General features: G+C 40.8%; 1 non-coding gene across 1 annotated transcript; it reads right to left on the bottom strand.

Moving 5' to 3' along the window:
• Positions 1-16,073: 16,073 nt before the first annotated feature.
• Positions 16,074-16,146, bottom strand: Trnae-uuc (transfer RNA glutamic acid (anticodon UUC)). Its single transcript has one exon. It is a non-coding gene; the product is annotated as a tRNA-Glu (tRNA).
• Between the last annotated feature and the right edge of the window lie 6,001 nt (positions 16,147-22,147).

Below are 22,147 nucleotides of genomic sequence, written 5' to 3'. Positions count from 1 at the left end.
GTGCGTGCGCGCGCGCGCTTGCGTGTATGTGTGCGTGCGTGATTTTTTTTTTTTTTTAATATGTTTTTAATTGAAGCACTATTAGATTTCTCTTGTGTACTTTCTTGCCTTTTTCTGTTCTTCGTTTAACAGTTCATTTTATAAGGCATTAGGTAGGTTATGCAGGCACACTTTCGTCGGACTTTCGTCGGGACTCCCCGGTTATTTTTAGCGAGAACCGCGTGCGCATGCGCGTCTCCATTGCCGGTTTTTCTTGGTCACCGAAATGCTAAAAATTAGAGGTGGAAATCGCCTGTTCCGACGATTTTGAACTATTTCGATGAGTATTTTTGTCAGTCTACAAGTTATTTTTCGTTTTATAATTACACCAGTTATTTGCTTAATCTTCTGTATTTACTTTGATTGTGTTTCTTGTCAAATCTCTGCCACTGAAGTATTCGAACTGATCTACTTTGGAGAGACTTGACACATCGAATATCAGTTTGTAGCGTCATCTTATCCACATCGTGCATACTCTTTCATGTTTTTTGTGAAATTGAGGGAAGGGGATTTGTTGTTTTGGACAACTCTCGACAGGATCTATCAGTATTATATATTCCGTTTCAAGGCAAAGGTTCCAAGACGATAACGTGATCTGCATTCTGTCATTAATTTTGTTTACGCCCGATCTCGATCGGAGGAAGTTGAAAAGATAAAGATTATAAAAACGAAAATATTTTAAACTAATAAACTTACCGCGTTGCTTTTTATATTCTATTTTTATTTTATTTTAAATGCTGTACATGTCTTGTGTTCTAAGGACTTTTTGACAACATATTTTTTGTTGCTTGGTTCAGTCTGTGCAAATATAATGATGTGATCGAACTCTGCCCAAAAGTTGTCCGAAGAAAGGCAGTGCACACCCATTAAAGCTAGTGACGGTGGTGGGCTGCCCATGACGTCATATGACCTTTTTTTTGTCGCTCTACAAATGATGAAATATTCCCGACGACAGAGTGTACACAACCTCCCTATCATTGGTGATGTTTCGCATCATGGACTGGCATCAGCAACATTAGTAGCACATGGTCCTAACATTGAACTGTATTTCATATTTTGGCACAGACTTTTTTTTTTTTTTTTTTTTTTTTTTAAAGGAGCAAGTGGTCCGAATATGAAACACTGCTCTTTCATTTTTAAAACAACGTTATCCTTCTTTGTTTTGGCTTTTAAAAGCTTTTTTTTATGTTTCAAGGTACGTCGATTAAAGATGAATAAAATCAAACGCATGAGCCTGGTTCTCAGTTTATTCTCATAGGTGTAAGACCAGCTTATGCGTTTGGTGCTTCTCCCCTGCACATAGTTCCAGTAACAGTTTTTGCTATTCTTACACTCTGGCCTCAAGTGGCTTCCTGCATCATCATCATTATTATTGTTCTGACAACTCATTATTATGACAATTTTTATTATTGTTATGACAATTGTTATTGTTATGACAATTATCATCATCTTCATTGTTACTGTTATTACTATTACTGTTATTATTAGTTTAGCATACGAACTCTGCAGCACCACACACTACCAGCGAAATTCCAGGCTTCGTCATAAAAACAAAACAAAACAAACAAGAGAGGCAAGGCCTTCAAGACTCACTTGTAATACACTTTAAAAATCTAATCGTTAAAATGTGATCTGTATTTGTTATTATAAAGCTTCGGGTTAATTTTTTTTTTTAAGCCCTGAAGGCAGATTCGAACCCCGCGTGTTCGGGCGAGAAGAAACTGTCTTTCTCATTACACTATCCTGCTCCTTAACTGACTTTCAAAAATTTAACATTTAAACATGCTTTTTTAATGGTGATAAATGGATTGCGGTATTCGCAGTGAGAACGCTGTTTAAATCATATTATTCTGGTGAATCTTGGGCATTCAAAAAATCGTTAAGGGCAATTAAAAAATCTTTTGAAGTCCGCGGTAAAGGAGACGTGGCTATCCCTGCAAGCACACTGCAACATTTAGCAGTTTTCTCTGGATCTAGATAGATGTACAAGTTTAGTTACACCCACCGGGAATGTACAGTGGATTCAATTTCTCTTTTATGTTCATTCTAGTTTTAAAGTTGATATGAAAATTGAATATTTTGTTAAACTAATAACATGTAGAGCCAAGTACAAGTACTTCTAAACGTCGTATGAAGTGAAAAGGACATAATTTTGAGAAAAGTCAAGACTGGAAAATTTAACGTTTCATCAAGGGTATTAACTCTCATGGTTTATTATTTTTAACTGTGAATTCCGCCTGATTTTGTTGATATATTTATGGCAGTTTGGGGGATAATCCAGTAAGTGCTGAGGCGTTCACAAATCTTTCTCTGAATAAATATTTGATGGTCTCCTTCTCCAACTTTCCATCACAGGTTATCCTGTATTGTCGATTGAATATAGGATTGAACGGGCAGGTCAACAACTCCAAACAAAATGGCGTCCTTCGCTTTCGTGAGGAATATGAGCACGTGCTTTGAATATGTATAAATATGTGTAGGCAGTTGATTTTTGCACATGACCTTCAGGGCTCAGCCAATAGAGCTATAAAGTCCACTCGTAGTATTGATTTGAGTATTTTCCGAAAAGCACCACTTGGACAAATGAACATAGTGAAAGCCCTGTACACTGAGAGTAAAACACACAAGCTTTTATGTATTGAGTCTAATTTCAAAATGTAATGTTTAAGATGAGAAAGATCAGTTTAAAGCAAATTAACCCCCCTAGCATTAATTACGGACTAATTTCCCTTTTTTACTACCTGCACCAAAGACATGCACCAGAAATATAACTTCCATGCTTAGCGAAAGAAGTTCCTGTTTGAACAAAAAATGATAAAAATGACTGCTCTTGATGGTGTGTCAGAATATCAGATCAAAGTGCCAAGTTCACACACACACACACACACACACACACACATATATATATATATATATATATATATATATATAACAGTAAATTCAGTTTGCATATAATTTGACTTCTTTTTTATTTTTTTGTGCCCATCCTAGAGGTGCAATGTTGTTTTAAACAAAATGACTGGAGATAACTGAATTTTTCCTAGTTTTATGCCAAATTTGGTGTCAACTGACAAAGTATTTGCAGAGAAAATGGCAATGTTAAAGTTTACCATGGACACACACACACACACACAGACAACCGAACATCGGGTTAAAACATAAACTCACTTTGTTTACACAAGTGAGTCAAAAACCCTACAAACAAGAGTGGCAAGGCCTTCAAGACTCACTTGTGATACACTTTAAAAAAAAATCTAATCGTTTGAATGTTTTCTGTATTTGTTATTATAAACCTTCAGGTTAAAAAACCTCCCAAAAAACAGTCCTGACGGCAGATTCGAACCCTGCGTGTTCGTGTGAGATAAAACTGTCTTACCCATTACACTATCATGGCTCCTTAAACGACGTTCGAAAATTTAACATTTGAACATGCTTTTTTAAGGGTTTGGATTGCAGTATTCCCAGTGAGATCGCTGTTTAAATCATATTTTTCTGGTGTATCTTGGGCATTAAAAAATCTTTGCAATTAAAAAATCTTTTGAAGTCCGCGGCAAAGGAGACGTGGCTATCGCACTAAAAGTCAAGACTGGAAATTTTTATGTTTTATCAAGGGTGTTAACTCTCATGGTTTATTATTTTTAACTGTGAATTCCACCTGATTTTGTTGATATTTTTATGGCAGTTTGGGGGATAATCCAGTAAGTGCTGAGGCGTTCACGAATCTTTCTCTGAATAAATATTTAACGGTCTCCTTCGCCAACTTTCCACCACATGTTATCCTGTATTGTCGATTGAATATAGGATTGAACAGGCAGGTGAACAACTTGAAACAAAATGGTGTACTTCACATTCGCGAGGAATATGAGCACGTGCTTTGAATATGTATAAATATGTGTAGGCAGTTGATTTTTGAACATGACCTTCAGGGCTCAGCCAATAGAGCTATAAAGTCCACTCGCAGTATTGATTTGAGTATTTTCCGAAAAACACCACTTGGGCAAATGAACATAGTGAAAGCCCTGTACACTGAGAGTAAAACACACAAGCTTTTATGTATTGAGTCTAATTTCAAAATGTAATGTTTAAGATGAGAAAGATCAGTTTAAAGCAAATTAACCCCCCTAGCATTAATTACAGATTAATTTCCCTTTTCTACTATCTGCACCAAAGACATGCACCAGAAATATAACTTCCATGCTTAGCGAAAGAAGTTCCTGTTTGAACAAAAAATGATAAAAATGACTGCTCTTGTTGTTGTGTCAGCATATCAGATCAAAGTGCCAAGTTTAGAGAATAAAAAAATATAAATATAACAGTAAATTCAGTTTGCATATAATTTGGCTTTTTTTGTTTGTTTGTTTGTTTGGGGGTTTTTTGTTGCTTTTTTTGTGTGCCCATCCCAGAGGTGCAATATTGTTTTAAACAAGATGACTGGAAATAACTGAATTTTCCCTATTTTTATGCCATATTTGGTGTCAACTGACAAAGCATTTGCAGAGAAAATGGCAATGTTAAAGTTTACCACGGACACACACACACACACACACACAGACAACCGAACACCGGATTAAAACAGACTCACTTTGTTTACACAAGTGAGTAAAAAAAAAAACCCAGCAACTAAAAAACACGTCGCACACCAAAAAAGAAAACGTCACAACAAACACACAAGAAACTGTTGCAAACATCGGCATGTATGCAAAGCCTCTGTAAAAGATTTAATTTCGGAAGGACAATGGCGGCTAAGGAATGCGGGACACCGAAAAACATGTAGCCACCTGTGTGCTCTTTCCCTGACGCTGAAACAATACAGACGACACACCTTATGGTAGGTGCTACCTCCAAGGCTGCAGCACATCGAAACGCAGATCAGACAGAACAATGGCCACTGGACTGGACTGGATACCACTATACTGATACTGGAGCAATACAACAGGCGAACGAACGAACGAACGGTTTTGTTGTTGTTGTTTAGGGAAGTGGAAGAAGCACAGGCCTACATGTGCTTGCTTGCTTTTTTTTTTTTTTTTTTTTTTTTTCATCCAGCCTTCAGCGCAAAGCGAAAATGAAACCGGGGCCGTATTCAAGAGACCATCGTACCTGCGGGTAAATCTGTACCTGCGGGTAATCTGCCTGAGGCAAGGCAAACTGCCCGAGGGTAAGTAATATCCGATAATCTGGAACACGAGCCTACACGCGGGTCTACAACCCCGAAGACAATTTTGCCTTTACTACATGCCCAGGGTGACTGCCCACGAAGCAGAGATAAATATGGCGGATCCTTTTGAGCATTGAGTTTTGTTGTTTTGTTTGTTTGTTTTTTAAGAGGGAAGACATGCGTGTTTTGTGAACTCTCTCGACAATGCTCTGAACTGTGGTGCGGTGAGAAGAAAAACTGAGACGGGCTAGCTGCCTGTGTGCACTTTCTGTCTTGAAAGTTGAATACGAAGGTAACTTTCACGTTAAACTGTACCCATGGGTCTGTACCATGTCAAAGGTTACTTGCCTGCAGTTAAATGAATTTGTCTTGACTACGGGGACCCCGGAGGAAAAACAATCCTCACGCAAGGTTGCCATGTGGGCAAAAGGCTCCAAACCCCAAACAGGCATAACCTCCCCCCTAAAAGGATGCAGACACAAAGCCTCAAAAAGTTGTCAGAGAAAGGACAGAGCGAATCGAATCTCTGCACAACAGTGACAACACGAACACAGAAGCAGGACTCAACGATTGTATGTGAACAACGTGAAACTGGGATTCCCCCACACCAACTATCCAGCTGAGTGGGGTGGACAGATAAGAAAGAGCTCACACAGAACGAATGACCTCAGCCTTAGAATGTCATGAGTTGTGACAGGGCAAAGTGTAGCTGAGGTAGTAAGTACAATGAATACTGGACATTGTCAAATCGGTGGAAGAAATACAGATGCTTCAGCATCAACATTAACAGAGGACACACACACACACACACACACACACACCACACACACACACACACAGAGATCATTGACGAGATGTTAAACAAGAATTCTAAAAAAGAGTCTGAACGCCAAGAGAAACAATTTACTGGGCAAAGGCAGGAAAAGACGGCCACTGCCACTCCAATCAATTCTTCAACGTCATTCACCAGGCAACCTTTCAGTCAACCAATCAATTAATCAGTTAGTCACAAAGTATAACGACTCACCAATTAATCAATAAGTTGATTATCCAGAGGTAGAGATTCAAGTTAGTAACCATTTTATCAGAGCCGGTAAACCAAAGTAAGAAATTGCAATCAGTGAGTCACCCGTCTACGCAAAATTGATTTGGTTATTGACTGTCAGTGTACCGATAAGTCTGGAGGATAAAATTCAATCATAAGTGGGATCGATTATCAATGCTGTATGGTCATTTAGAAGAGAGAGTGTGTGTTAGTGTACGCGTGTAGGTACGAGCGTCTGCAACATTTCATGTATGTACTCAAACTGACCTAAAAAAGCTGCATTGCAAAAACGACAGCGAATGTGCTACAGCTGAGTATGCGTTTGACATGAAAATTTGAAGTCCGAATTAATGAACAAATTCACAATGTACGACATTTTTCGCTTAGATCCCATAACTCGGAGCCATACTGTACAATGGGTTGAATCTGGGTGTCAGGCACTTTAGTGAAAACCCCAGAGAATTTATGTTCAAGAGATAGTTTTTCATAATGTTTACTAATGTATTCTTTAGTGGAAAGATGTGTCAGGCAGTAACAAAACTTAGACGAGTATAGGCTACTTACAAACATTTACAACTGAATTAGTATAATTATTATATTCAAACATTTCCCCCACTGCCAGATTTCCCCCTTTCCTGAAGACAATTTGAAGACGTTTTACTGGTTGATATTTAACTGCAATTTAATGTTGATTTTTGTAGATTATTTAGATCCATCTGAAGATCAACAACTATCCATGGTAGCAAACTACATCACCTGCGAGTGATAACACTTTTTTTTTTAATCCTCTGCAAATGTATCACAAGGTTTTCCTCGATCTATTACTTTCAACGCGAACTGGTTTACGAGCAATGAAAACAATAACGCTCAAAATCATCTGACTGTTTTACTCTCTTGAATGATAAATGTAGCCAGAACGTTTATTGCAGCATCATATTCTCATTTCAACATAATACGTGCTCGAGAAACGTTCAGTTCTCAATTCACTTTTATCAGCACAGACCACCGTAAATTTTGTTCAAGGAATCATTAGAGAACGCAATACAGTTTCGATGAAAGAAATATGTTGTTTTTTGTTGTTGGTTGTTTGTTTGTTTTTTAATGCCAAAAGAGTACAGATGTGATCGATCGTTGAATATCTCTGTTAAAATCTACCTTCGTGTTCACATGTCGTGTTGTTATACTATGTTCTTGTACCCTGTTGTTGCCGGCATTCCAAATAATTCACTTGACAAACTCCAAAGAGTTTCTTCAATGCTGATCGACTTAATTTTCAGATCCTCCAGATTTGGACATGTTACTCCTCTCTCCCACTCATCACTGGCTACCTGTTTCAAAAAGAATTGAATGCAGGTTTCCTGCTCTGACGTTTTCTGCCCTCTCAAGGTCTGGCCTTCGCTTCCTCTCTGACCTCCTTGATGTGTTCATCCCAACTCGTCATCCTTCTGCTTCTGATACCACGCTATCAAAAATCCCTGTTGTAACAGAGTCGGAGATCTTTCTCATCATTGTGGAAGAAACTGCCAGAAAAATTGCAACATTCTGTCACGCTGAATTCTTTAAAGCCTGCTTTGAAAACACATCTTTTCCGTCAACAGTAATTATCCACTGCTGGTGTTGGTATGGTCTGCTTTCATATGCATATTCTATTGCGTGGATGCAGTTTGCAATTTGTGTGTGGAGGGGTTGAGAGAAGTCTTTCGACTGCGAGAAAGTGTGGTGCTTTCACTTTCAGCAACTCATCAATGATCGGGACACACAGATTTACGTCTTTTGATTCTTTTCAGTCTGCCAAAAACTTCTTTCAGAGAAATCGGATACTGATAACTTCATTTTCAATTTCTAACATATCATGACGGCATTTATGGGGCTGTCTCTTTTCAAATGATATACTGTTCATACATTTACATAATTCTTTTTTATCATTGAAGGACGCCATTGTCCTAAGAAATTCTTATTAAATTGATTTACATTCTTTATTAGCATATCTTTATATTCTCTTCTGGACTTATATTTAAGTTACTATTGTCTATCTGTAACGTTCCGTGACACATTCAGCGTTCCACACAAGTTTTTCATTGCATTACAATCCGTTTGTTTAACTCATTTAGGCGATGGCAACGTCTCCTTTAAAATAAACGAGAGTCATTAAAGTAACACTATTTAAACAGTGTAAACACCTCGAAAGGAATAATGATGTAATCTGCAGGTGTGCCTTGGTCTTGTGGGAAAATCTTCGAGTTTCCCAGCGTAACTTCTGTGGTTCTAACCCGATGTGATATTCTCCCTTTTTTTCCTTGTTACCCCATCCTCATGATATTTAATACCTATTTTTAATGGATTTTTTCTTCTTTGTTTTTCTTCTTTTTGTTCTTTTGAAGATTCCTTTGTTGGATAAAGTGTGCATCACAAGAGAATCTTGAAGGCATCGCCTATCTTGTTTGGTCATATCTTTATCTAAAAGTGTGATATGATGTTCTAAAGGGAAATGGTCAGATTCCAACCAATCAACAACACATATTCACATTTGTCAAACATAGATTAAAATTTTGTAAAGGTTATTAGACAGAATAGTCATTTACACTGCTACCGATTTCACCTAAAAATTATAGAGACCTTTCATGTAGCCGCACACATTCCATTTGATATTGTCAAAGAGAGAGAGAGAGAGCGAGAAAGAGGAATGGCGAGAACAATTGTGTTATGATTTCTTTTGAAGCAAAACTCTTTAAAGACACACACGCACACACATACACACCACTACCAGCAACAAGCACACAAACAACACATTTACCCATCCATTCAGAGACATGCAAACAGGTAAACAAACCAACAGTTCTCTCTGTTTAAAGAGCCACAGAGATAGTAACCTATTATCATCACACTGCTTGCCACTCAACAAACAACGTCTTCATGAGATTTCAGCCACTTCAAAAACTTGGCGTCACGGGATTTTCTTCGTTTTTCAGCTATGATATTGAAAGTGTACAGAAATGGGTTTGCAGCAGAGTTTAAAGGTAAGACAAATACAGCCAGTGCCACATTCACTTCTCCAGGAATGGGTGTTCCAGCCATTGCCAACATTCCACACAGTCCAACAGGAAACCAGCACAGGAAATCGGTCACAGCAACACTGATCAATCGCCGTGCTATGGTCATGTCTTTTGACGCTTTTGTTGTGTTGGTTTTTAAAGCATTCTTCTGCACTGACCAGAAGATCGTGGCCTGGCCGACAGAGATCAATGAAAACAGAAGAAAGTTGAGGCCAAATAAGATACTGAATGAGAAAGCTTTCCCCTTAAAATCATGCTTCTTAACAGGCAGCAGAATGCATATACCTGTCTGATTATAAAATTCCCAGTGTGAAAACACTGGAAGTAATGGCAACAAGGCCAGAAGCCAGCCGACAAACCAAACGAACACAGATGCCATTGTTGCTGTTGTTCGATCAAAACGCAAGTTGCTGAATGGAAAGCGGAGAACGACAAAGCGGTCCACAGTGATCAGACAAATGGTAAGAGCTGAAACCTCAGTGGACAACAAACACATGAAGCCAGCCACTTTACATGTTACACTGTTTCTCCACGTGTGGTCGTGATATAGATATTTCCCACGGTACCATTCATCTGCCACTCCTATGAAAGAAGTGTAAACACCCATCAAAAAGTCAGCAAGGGTAAGGTTGATAACAAACACACCGAACCCACCAGAACTCACACTCCTGGCAAACAGGCGTGCACAAAAACAGAAGACATTACCAGTCACAGACAGACAGGTGACCAGCCACATAAATGCTCGATAGGTCCATGATTGTAACAGGTCTTCACAAGAAGAAATCTCATCTTTAGGTGCAGAGCAAAGCACGTCAGATACACTGGGGAGTATTTCGCTGCAGCACAGTTTATAATTTTCTGCGGATATAACATGTAAACGAGAAAGATCTTTGAATATTTCAGGTGGGAAAGTCTTCAAAGGACTGTGATCCAAGTACACTTCATTTAGTTCTTTCAAGGACTGGAGCCCACTTGGGCCAATAGTGTGAACAGACGTATGTGTTAAATTCAGCTTCTGAATACGAGGAAACAGCGATAAGCTTTTGGCGTCAAACACTGTCAGTGTAGTGTATGACAGATCTATCATTGTGAGGACAGTTTGTTGCTGAACAAGAGACAGGTCTGTATAGAGTGAGGTGAGAGGGTTGTTGGACATCGATAGTGACTGCAGATTTCCCGAACCTAGAAAGGAGATCATGTTTACTTGCTGGATATCATTACTGCTGAGATCAAGGAATTTCAAATTCGGCAAAGTCAGATTAGGCAAGAGAGTCAAAGAACATTTCGCAAGCATCAAACTGATAAGATAGGGTGAATTATTTACATCAGAGAGTGTCATTCCCGAACCTGTCGCATCCAGAAATCGAAGTTCAGGGAACGGAATGGTGGAGAAAGGTCGAGGACACAGAAATGAGTGACCTTGACACAAACATCCCACAGGGCAGGTCAGGTTACAAGATAATTCATCATCATGCATTGGACAGTGAGGCCAGCCATCACACATATGGTCAATGTGTAGACATTTTCTTGAAAGTCTGCACATAAACAGTCCAGGGCATTTCATCTCCTCACACCCCTCTTCATCCTGGCGATCGACACAGTCGTACAGTCCATTGCATCGAGTGTAGACAGGAAGGCAGTCCTTTGGGTCCCCAGGACACCGGTAATGACTTTCAGGACACGACTCGCTGATGTTCATTGGGGTTAAAGTGAAGAAACGGGAGCAGTCAAAATGGATAATGGCCGGAGAGAAGGGGAATGGCGTCGGCCGGTGCAGCCTTCTCATTACGATGCAGTTCTTTTCATCTGATTCATCTTCACAGTGGAAAAGGTGATCACACACTTTTTCGAAAGGCAGACACTGACCGTTTGTGCAGGTGAATGCACCAGTGCAAACAGCATGTCTGCAAAAGTTTTCATCACTGTTATCTGGACAATCCGAAATGAAGTTGCACGCTAAGGTGTATGACAGGTTGATAAATCCATGATGGCATGAAAATGTAGGTATAAACACTGAATGATAATCTGTTGCCAATTTGCTTGACAACTCATCCGAAAAATTACAAACGGGGTTTCCTCGAGCACAAACTTTATACTGGTCGGAACCGCACAAAAGAAATGCATGTGTTAAATGACCATCCTGGCACTGTGTCAGAGAGAATTGCTCTGCCTGTAACACACAGTTTGTGCAGGTCAAGGAAATTGTCTTTGCAGGATAAAAGGACTCATTAGTCGCGTTTTTGCTGAATTCACAAAGAGCGCCATAGATTGTTGATTTTCTATCCAAACCACACTTTACAGGCAGGGAACATGACCATAACGTTGCTAAGAAACACGCCCTCTCGACATCATGAGTGTCAGACAAATATGAGGCTGGAAGGGACCGATGACGTATGATTCTGTCATGGCTTCTCACAGTATGTCTGTACATAGAAGACAAAGATTTATCATTAGTGTACAAGCCGATCCATAGACCAAATAGTCTTTCTTTATGCATTGTTACGTTTCGAACCATATCTATCACGGTATGCACACATGGGGGGAAAGTCAATATGCCCCCTAACGCATTGCAGTATTCGATTGGCGATGTGGCGTCTTTGGTTTCACTATCATCAAACCCGGGCAGTCTTTTAGTAATCATGTAGCAGCGGTTACATACAGCCACCCGTCCCTGGCAGTCGGCACTGCTGTAAGGGCAGAGCTCTGTTTCATCCCGTCCATCTTCACACTCTGTCTCCAGATTACAAGACAGGTGGTGTTGGAAGCCGGGGTAATAGTCCACAGAACAGTTCCAGTGACCTGTTGGTAACTTTGGAGGTATTCTATCTTCAGGGAAAAATGAAAAGAAAAGTTTAAAGTTTTCTCTGTACTCGAAAGTGCTCAGTTGAACTGTTACACTGAGTTTGGACGTGTTGCACAGATGAGCAAAGTCAGATTCTGAATCCCAAAGCCTGTTCCAAACTAAAGTTTTGCACTCTGTGTAAGAATCCGGCAACTCACTGAGGCATCGAAAGTGGCTGTACAAGTGGATGTTTAATGCCCTTTGTGATTTCGTGGTGGTGAGACTGACCATAGCTACCATTCCACGTGGGACGGAGACTGACAAAGTCCCCCCAGACATAGGGTCTGTTCTCCTGGGGTGGCTGAAGTTCCGTCTGATCGTGATGTACCCCGACAATGATGACGTTGTCACATATGTTAACTGCTCGATTTCTTTTGGGTCATATGATCGTCAAAATTAGAATGGATATACATATTGTATGTATATAACAAAAGAGAAGCAACACGCCTTTAGCTTTATTTTTAGGCTGAGTATTTAGATCTCTGGATCTTCCTCAGCGACAACCTAGTAGTATACAGAGCACATAAAGAAAAGAATAGAAAAAACTACATGTGTGTATATACATTATTGAAATCGCCTTGGCAAAACCATCATGCACCTATCTCTTTCTCTTTCCCTCCCCCTCTTTGTCTCTCTCAAACGTAATTGCTTGGAACGAGAACTGTGACAATCAGTATAATGACAACTTACGTTCACAAGAATTTCTTGAAAGAATTGATTTTGCACTTAGCTTAATTGACATTGACACCATTGATCAATCACGCATTGCATGTGTTTCATACATGCATAAAGGCTGCTGTGGATTGTATGAAAAAACAAGTACACTACAGGAATTCGAATGATATTGAACCTCAAGACTGGTTTGATGCAGAATGCCGTGCTTCTAAATGAAATGTGCGCAGATTACTTAATGAATATCGATGAACATTAGAAAAGAACAATTGTGACTGTTTTTGTAGGGCTAGACAATGTGCGCAGATTACTTAATGAATATCGATGAACATTAGAAAAGAACAATTGTGACTGTTTTTGTAGGGCTAGACAATAATACAAAAATTTGCAAAAGAGAAAGAGAAAGCAGTTCAGTAATACATTGCTGGCAGAATTAATAACATCTATAAAAAAGCCAGAAAGGGTTTTGGAACACAGTACCTAAGATTTCTTTGAAAAGAAAACAGCCACTTAATAATATTAGTATGGAAACGTGGTATGATTACTTTAAGTCACTTCTAACAAGAGATAATTGTTTTAATAATAAGCTGCAAATAGGGGCTGACGAAGAAGAAGGAAATAGTACAAATCGTCCAGTTTCTGAAGAAGAGGTGTTATGTGCTTTAAGAAAATTAGAAAAAAAAACCCCGTAAAAGTAACTTTTTCCAATTCTTTCTTTGCTAGAGGAATTCATAATTATTCTACGAGATACCATATTTTCACCTTGATGGCTTTTATACAGAAACAGGTTGTTGTTTTTCAATCGTAAATTATATGTTGCCTTTATATGTTTTGAAAAAAGCCTTCGATTCTATTAAAAGAAATATCCTTTGGCCAACTCTTTTGAAAGCAGGTGTTACTGGATAGCTACTTAAATGTGTAATGAGTATGTATAAAGTCGGCAAAGTCTGATTATATGCAATGCATTTCTGCTCTGAGGCAAGGAGATGTGAGCAGCCCTGTTCTGCTCTCTCTTTCCGTGAATTATCCCACGTGAATTATCAAAAGTGATAAAATATAGACAGCATGGTTCACAGTTTATTGGAGAGTTCTTAGAAATATTTATACTTCTTTTGGCTGATGATGCTGTTTTGATGTCTGAAACAATTATTGGTTTTCATGCACAGTTGAATACCATATATCCATCTGCTACTTCACTTCAGTTGAAAGTTGATATGATGAAGAGTGATATAAATGTGTTTAGAAAATGGGGATATTTAGCGACCAGAGAAAGATGGACTTATAATGGAATACCTATGCTCGTTGTTAATATGTATAAATACAGAGGAACACATTTTTCGACAAAACTTAATTTTGCCATTTCATGTAAAGACCTTGCAAGCAGAGCAAAACATGCGCTTATATGTATCATGCAAAAAATGTCAAGTTTAGAAATCAATCCTTTGAATTGTTAGTCAAATTATTTGACACTCAGATTCAACCTATTACGCAATACGGGGTAGAAATTTGGGGTCTCTACGGATCAGCAATTCATTGTGTAATGGTTCATTCATTTGCACTGATGGAATTTCTTGGGGTAACAATCAAAATGCCCAATGTTTCAATCTATGCTGAAACTAATCGTTATTGAATATATTTGAATTTCATTATTAGATGCATTTCCTATTGGTTAAAAATAATTCGAATGGAAAATGAAAGATTACAAGGGAAAGCTCACATGTTATATGGTTTGAATAGTAGAGGCAGAACGAACTGGGTGTCGAAAATGAGGATAAAACTAAGAATTAGGCTTTGCTTATGTATGGTTAAACCAGGGAGTAGAATATATATATAAACGGATTTCTACATGCATTTTGTTTAAGATTAATCGACTGTCGTTGGCAAGAATGGTCAAGTCACATCCAAATTAGTGATCGATTTGATTTCTACAGACAAATTATTTTGGGACATACTGTACCTGTACATCTATGAATATGGACAAGCATTTCAGATGTATTATGGCATGGTTTAGATTGGAATTTTTTCCTTGTTTGTGCATTATTATCATTACAGGAAACATAATGAGAGTGGGCTTATTTGCCCTTTATGTGAAAGTGCGAAAGAGAATGAAGCGCATTTTGTACTTTGTTGTCTTATGTTAATTAAACGATCTCAGAAATCAGCTGATACCCTAAAAATATTATAGGCAACCATCTCTTTTCAGACTCTCAATGCCCACATCATCCACTAACGAACATGTTAATAAACAACTGGCAATTTACTTACATAAAGCCATAAAAATTAGGAATACTGTGTGCAACTGAGTGGGGTTTTCTCCCCCCCCCCCCCGACGCCGCACACACTTGTTATTTTATATCATAGAAATACTAAATGCATTTGAGAATTGCTTTTCGCATTTTTCTGTTTTTCATTAACATATCTATAATCATTATATCTGAAATGTTTGTTTACACCACACCTTCATAAGGGGCCAGAGCCTGCATTGAATGAAACATCCGTATCTCTCTCAAACGCGTGAACACACATTTGTAGGTATACATACTCACAGCCATATACAACCCATTGCGTGTACGCATGAGTACGCGTGCACACCACTATATGCATGTACGTAAGCACGCAAGCACGACCCGACACGTATGCACACACTGAACGAGAGCTTCCTGAGTTCACAAAGTTTTACAAGATCATTGGTTTTACAGGTACATCCTGGGTGTCCAGTCCCAGAGGAGAAAGAACCCTGAGTTTGTTGATCCAGAATCTCTCTCTGCGGAGTCCGTTCTCCCAGTATTTGATATGATTTGATTTGATTTGATTTGATTTGGATACTTACATAGCGTCTAACCTCGGTAGGAGACCAAGCTCTAAGCGCTTTACAAACTCCAAATCATTTGTACAACAGGCGGTCTACCTGGGCGGAGCCGACTGGCGGCTGCCATTGGGCGCTCATCAGTCGTTTCCTGTGTCATTCAATCAGATTTCAGGTACACACACTAACACACTCAGACAGACGTGTAACATTTTACGTGTATAAAAGTTTTGTTTATTTACCCAGCCATCTATACCGCCATACTCCGTTTTCGAGGGTGTGCATGCTGGGTATGTTCTTGTTTCCGTAACCCACCGAACCCTGACATAGATTACGTGATCTTTAACGTGCGTATTTGATCTTCTGCGTGCGTATACACACAAAGGGGGTTCAGGCACCAGCAGGTCTGCACATATGTTGACCTGGGAGATCGGAAAAATATCCACCCTTTACCCACCAGGCGCCACCGAGATTCGAACCCGGGACCCTCAGATTGAAAGTCCAACGCTTTGACCACTCGGCTATTGCGCCCGTTGGACCTATCAGAGACGTTGCTTTTTCTTTCTTTTCTTTCTTTTATATCTAAGTAGGACTTTGACTCGGAGTCCCACGATTTGCCTTCACGATACTCCTTCTTCTTCTTCTTCGTTCGTGGGCTATAACTCCCATATTCACTCGTATGTTTTCGGGTGGCCTTTTACCTGTATGACCGTATTTACTCCGCCATGTAGGCAGCCATACTACTTTTACGGGGATGCAAGATACAGCACGGTACATACTGTCAGTGGTGAAATATACTGTAAAGAGGCTGAAACAGAGATGTGGGGAAAAACAGAAGAAAAAAAAGAAAAGAAAGGAAAGAAACATAGGAAGACTAAAGCAGTGGTTTGGGTGTCGGACGAATAAGAAAATATCTTTGGTTTGCCTTGTGGAGAATCGTCCTTGTTAATTTCATCTGATACACTTAGCGTTCTTGAGTATTCGTCTTTCTTCAAGCCATCATCTTATGTAGGACAGCTGTGTCTGTCCATGTATGTATGTATGTATGTAGGCAGGCAGGTAGGTAGGTAGGTAGGTAGGTAGGTAGGTATACTTTTACGTGTAAAAACAACATACAGATACACACATGCACACACACACACACACACACTCTCTCTCTCTCTCTCTCTCTCTCTCTCTCTCTCTCACTCACACACACACACATCTAATATCACTGAAAGTGAAACGACGTTGAAACTCACGCACACACACACACACTCACACACACACACACACACACACACACACACACACACTCTCTCTCTCTCTCTCTCTCTCACATACATACACACACACACACACACACACACACACACACATCTAATATCACTGAAAGTGAAAAGACGTTGAATCTCACGCACACACACACACACACACACACACACGCACACACACACACACACACCATCCATCATTGGTTGTTCATAATTCTTTTCTTTTCTTTTTTTTTATTAAAAGAAATCTGGAGTTGGATACGGCGATGATAATAAATCATCACTTTGACACACAACACCACGGAAAAACCGAGACAGATCTTTCGAACCGAATAAAAAGGAACAGAATGGAAAGTTCAAAGAATACTTTATGATTCATTACGGTCGCTTTGCTATGTGCAACTCCCATAAATCAGTTCCGCTGCTAATACTCAGCTGCATCGATGAAGTGGGTTCTCCCTACAGCGCATCTCCTGATCTTGATTGTTACTAACATGAACAAAACAACAACAACAACATCAACAAAAAAGCAGAATTATGAAGGCTATAAATAGACTGAGTGGCTTACGCAAAATAAAAGACGCATGTGAAATCACTTTCTGCTCAGATGATTTAGAACTGTTAAGAGTTGACGGAGCGATAAATGACGAAGACAAAAATACGGAACGAATGAGAGAGTTAGTCCATGAACTCTGTTATGTGATTTTTTTCCCTTCCTGAGTAAAGTGTATCAAGGCTTTAAATGGTAAGACTGAGACCACACTATCGAAAGACATTCACTTCATGGATGTACCTTTTGAAGGTTTGCTCAAATTTCTTGACCAACATTGCAGGTGTCCGTATCTCTCAGGCCTGGGTTGTGAATCCCGGATTTATCATGAAATGAAACGTAGAGTTAAGGTTTGGAAACATCGTCATCGTCATCATCTTCATCCTCATCCACTGGCATAAAAAGGCAGAGAATGTGTCCCACAGTCTGTGGACTCTGCGACTGAGCTATCATCGTCATCAGTCACTCACTCACTCATTCCCTCGACCGCTGGGGTCGTTGGGGGGACATGAGGAAGATGTCATAGCTCGCCACGCCGTTCTGTTGGCAGCTGTCGTGAGGAGATCTGGCATCGTCATTTTGGTCCATTCCTTGACGTTGTCGGACCAGTTCTTTCTCTGCCGCCCCCGTCTGCGCCCTCCCTCTACAGTCCCTTGCAGGATGGTTTTGGAGAGGGTGTTATGTCGTATGACGTGACCAAACCATGCCATCTTCCGTCGTTTGTCAGTCGCCAGCAGTGGTTCTTGGGGCCCAACAAGGTTGCTGACCAGGTTCCGCACATAGTCATTGGTCTTGTGCTCCTTGTAGATGTGTAGTAGTCTCCTCAAGCACTTGGTTTCGAATGCTTGGATTTTTCTTTCTGTTTCTGCCATCAGTGGGGGATGGAAAGAAGTAGGCTGTCTTGTGCATGTAGATTTAGAAATGGAATGTGGCAGAATGGTTAAGACGCTCAGCTGCCAATATAGAGAGTCCGTGATGGGGTGGGTTCGAATCCCGCTCTCGCCCTTTCTTCCAACTTCGACTGTAAAATCAAACTGTGCGTCTTAGTCTTTTCGGATGAGACAATAAACCGAGGTCCTGTGTGCAGCTCGCACTTTGCGCACTGGAAAAGAACCCATGGCAACAAAAGTGTTGTCCTCTGGCAAAATTATATAAAAAGAAATCCACTCTGATGGGTAGTCAAATATATAAACATGCGCTCAAGACCTGACATGCACGTTGGGTTATGCTGCTGTCAGGCATCTGTCTAGCAGATATGGTGTAGCGTATGTGGATTTGTCCGAACGCAGTGACGCCTCCTCGAGGAAGTGAAACTGAAACTGGTTTAGAAGAGACAGTACCGAACACAACCGAAGTGACTTAGCAGCGGTGCAGGATCTCCACATGGCTACCTAACATATAGTCTGTAATTTCCTATGGACTGCTGGCGCTGTAGTCTGTAACTTCCTGTGGACTGCTGGCGCTATAGTCTGTAACTTCTTGTGGACTGCTGGCGCTATAGTCTGTAATTTCCTGTGGACTGCTGGCGCTATAGTCTGTAACTTCCTGTGGACTGCTGGCGCTGTAGTCTGTAATTTCATGTGGACTGCTGGCGCTGATGCTGCGGCTGTGTGTGTGTGAGGGAGGGTGGATTCCATCGTGTGGGGGTAATGTTATGTGACCCAGATGGGGTAGGGGAAAAAAGGAATCTCACTGTTGGTCATCCCGGTTTTTTCAGTGCCAAGCCGTACTGTGTGTGATGGATACAGTCTCTGGCTTTCAGAAAATAATGGCATCACTCCAAAGAAGATCCGCGAAAGTAGAGTTCTGATGATATAAAGGTACGTCCGTGGGTATTATTTCTTTTATCATTAAAAACAAAAGGAAAACACAAGCTTTTTGACACGTCAGTGAGGTCAGCTATGTGTCGAAAACTATCTAACAAGCTAACTGATAATCACAGTGAATTCATGAAACAAGAGAGGCAAAGCCCTCACCACGATTTAAATATGATTCATACTCTTTTCACTATTCATTTACTGTCACTTAAGCACAGTTAGGGGTATGTGTCCTTGCTAAAGTTCACTTGGCACACGTTAATCAGAAATCGGGTAAATGAAAAATCGATCTGTGTCCCATTTTCAAACGAGATCTACACAGTAGATTTTCACCCTTTACCCACCAGGCGCCTTTGCCGAGATTCGAACCCGGGACCCTCAGATTGAAAATCCAACGCTTTAACGACTCGGCTACCGTGACTGTCTCCCCGGAGTTTTCAAACTCGTCACTCCGGATTTCCTGTGGCTGCTGCTGCTGCTGCACTGGGTGTCAACAGGTCCAGGTCGCCATTCTCCTGCTGTATCGCAAAACTCAGGCCAAAGGACGGACGCGGGAGGGCGGATGGCGGCCATTGGCTTCCGTTACTGCCTTTGCCATCGGTAGCCTGCAATCATGGGACGTGCAGGTCGTCGAAGGAGAGGACTGGCTCTTGAGGACTGGCTGCTCGATGGCCCTGAAGACGACTTTTGTATGTCTCTTTTTCTGTCACAACAGATTTCTCTGTGTGAAATTCGGGCTGTTCTCCACAGGGAGAGCGCATATCGCTGCACTGAGAGCACCAACCATTTTTTGTATCTTTTTCCTGCCTGCAGTTAGGCAACAGCCAAGACAACAGCCTGACCTCAGCAGAGAATGACGATCTCCTCACAATGTGCTCAACCAACGCTTTGGGGACAACTGACTCCAGCAGATAACTATTTCTCACTGACTACAATCAGACTTCATTCTGCACAGACTTGACCTTAAGGGCATTCCACCAGTAGGTCCTTAAACTCAACGTCTCTTGTATTTGGCACAAAAGTTTAAAAAATGGCTTCTCATAGCTGGACTCTTTATAAACGCCCATTTCAAAAATACAAAGAATTTTTTTTCTCCAAATGCTTGCTTGAATTTTCCTTTCACTGCTCCATTTCTTCTCCATTCAGAAACTGGTAGTCTCTTATTCTTTAGAAAATCGAAAATTCCATATCATATTTGTAAGACAGAGACTGACAGACAGACAGAAACAGACACAGACAGAGAGAAGCAATGAGGAAAAAGAATGATACCGAGATAGAGGAAGAAAATTAGGAAAGTTGAGGCATGAGAGAAGCAGACAGACAGAGAGAAGCAGTGAGGAAAAAGAAAGATATCGAGATGAGAGAGAAAGACAGAAAAGTTGAGGCGGTGGGTTGAATCACATACGTGCCGATAGGCTAACTGCTTAATCCATAAGCTGCAGGTCTGGTTTGTCGGTACGTTGTGCCACCCCCGTATACACTGCAGTACTTTAAAACACTGTAGAATTACGTTTTTCTTGGCACATGGTGTTAGTTACTCCAACTACGAGACCACCCCCGTATACACTGCAGTACTTTAAAACACTGTAGAATTACTTTAAAACACTGTAGAATTACGTTTTTTTGGCACATGGTGTTAGTTATTCCAGCTACGAGACCACCCCCTAATACACTGCAGTACTTTAAAACTCTAGAATTACGTTCTTTTGGCACATGGTGTTATTTACTCTAACTTCGAAACCACCCCTGTATGCACTGCAGGTCTTTAAAACACTGTAGTATTGCGTTCTATTGGCACGTGGTGTTATTTACTCTAACTATGAGATGTCGATTGCCCTGAAGACGTTGGGGGTGCTGGCGGTAGTGTGAGTGGTGCTCAGTGAGCTGGAACAACTGTATGGCTTGACTACAATGACTGTTGACTCGTGAACAGCCTGATGTAACGACGAGCGATGACTGACCACTGGGTTCTGCAGGAACTGAAGACAAGGAAGAGGCAGGCAAGGGAGGCTATTTTGGGAAGAGGTGGTTTTAAGGCCAGACTTGAAAGAGCTGAGTGTGGAGACTTGACGAAGCAAAAGAGAAAGTTCATTCCAATTGCAAGGTCCAGAGACAGAGAAAGAACGGTGGCCAACAGTCGAGTGTTTGAATCTGGGTATGCGTAAACAGAGTGGATCCGAAGCCGATCGTAGTGAGCCAGATGGAGTGTAGAGGTGAAGGCAGCTGCAGAGATAGGTAGGGGCAGTTTTGTGAATGCATCTATAACATAGAGTGCTGATCTTGAACTTTATTCGGTGTGAGACAGGGAGCCAGTGGAGATGTCTTGTGTATAATACGCGCGCAGAAGACCAAATACGTATGTTGAAGATCCTGTAATCTATATCTGTGTTCAATGAGTTGTGGAAACAAGAACATACCTGGCATGAATCCCCTGAAAATGAAGTGTGACTGGCAATAAGGGGCGTAAGAGCGGTCACACACGTAAAAGCCCACTCGCATGTAGGAGTGAACGTTGAAGTCGCAGCCCAAGAACGAAGAATAAGTGGCTCTACTCCGACGCCACTCATTCCCTGTCCGCCATACACAGCCACATCCCACTTCGTCCATCACAGTCCCAGTGCCGGCAGTCCACAGGAAACTATCGATGTTAGGTCACCACACACTAGAGAAGGCCCTATACTGCTGCTGAGTCACTCAGGTGGTGTTCAGAAATGCCTGTTCTGATTTAACATACACAGCCAAAATCTGCTAAGCCGAATACTGATGTCAATAATCACCAAGTCGCGGAGCCAGACTAAGTGAACGTCTCCTCCAAAGTGGAGACCGCCACAACGTCCCTCCAACGACAGTCGGCAATGAATCCGCCGACACAGAAGACATTGCTTTTTGTTGTTGTGTCGTTGTTGTTTTTG

Source organism: Babylonia areolata, chromosome 14 (assembly GCF_041734735.1).
Source record: "Babylonia areolata isolate BAREFJ2019XMU chromosome 14, ASM4173473v1, whole genome shotgun sequence".
Taxonomy (NCBI): domain Eukaryota; kingdom Metazoa; phylum Mollusca; class Gastropoda; order Neogastropoda; family Buccinidae; genus Babylonia; species Babylonia areolata.
This window is presented reverse-complemented; position numbering and strand designations above follow the sequence as displayed.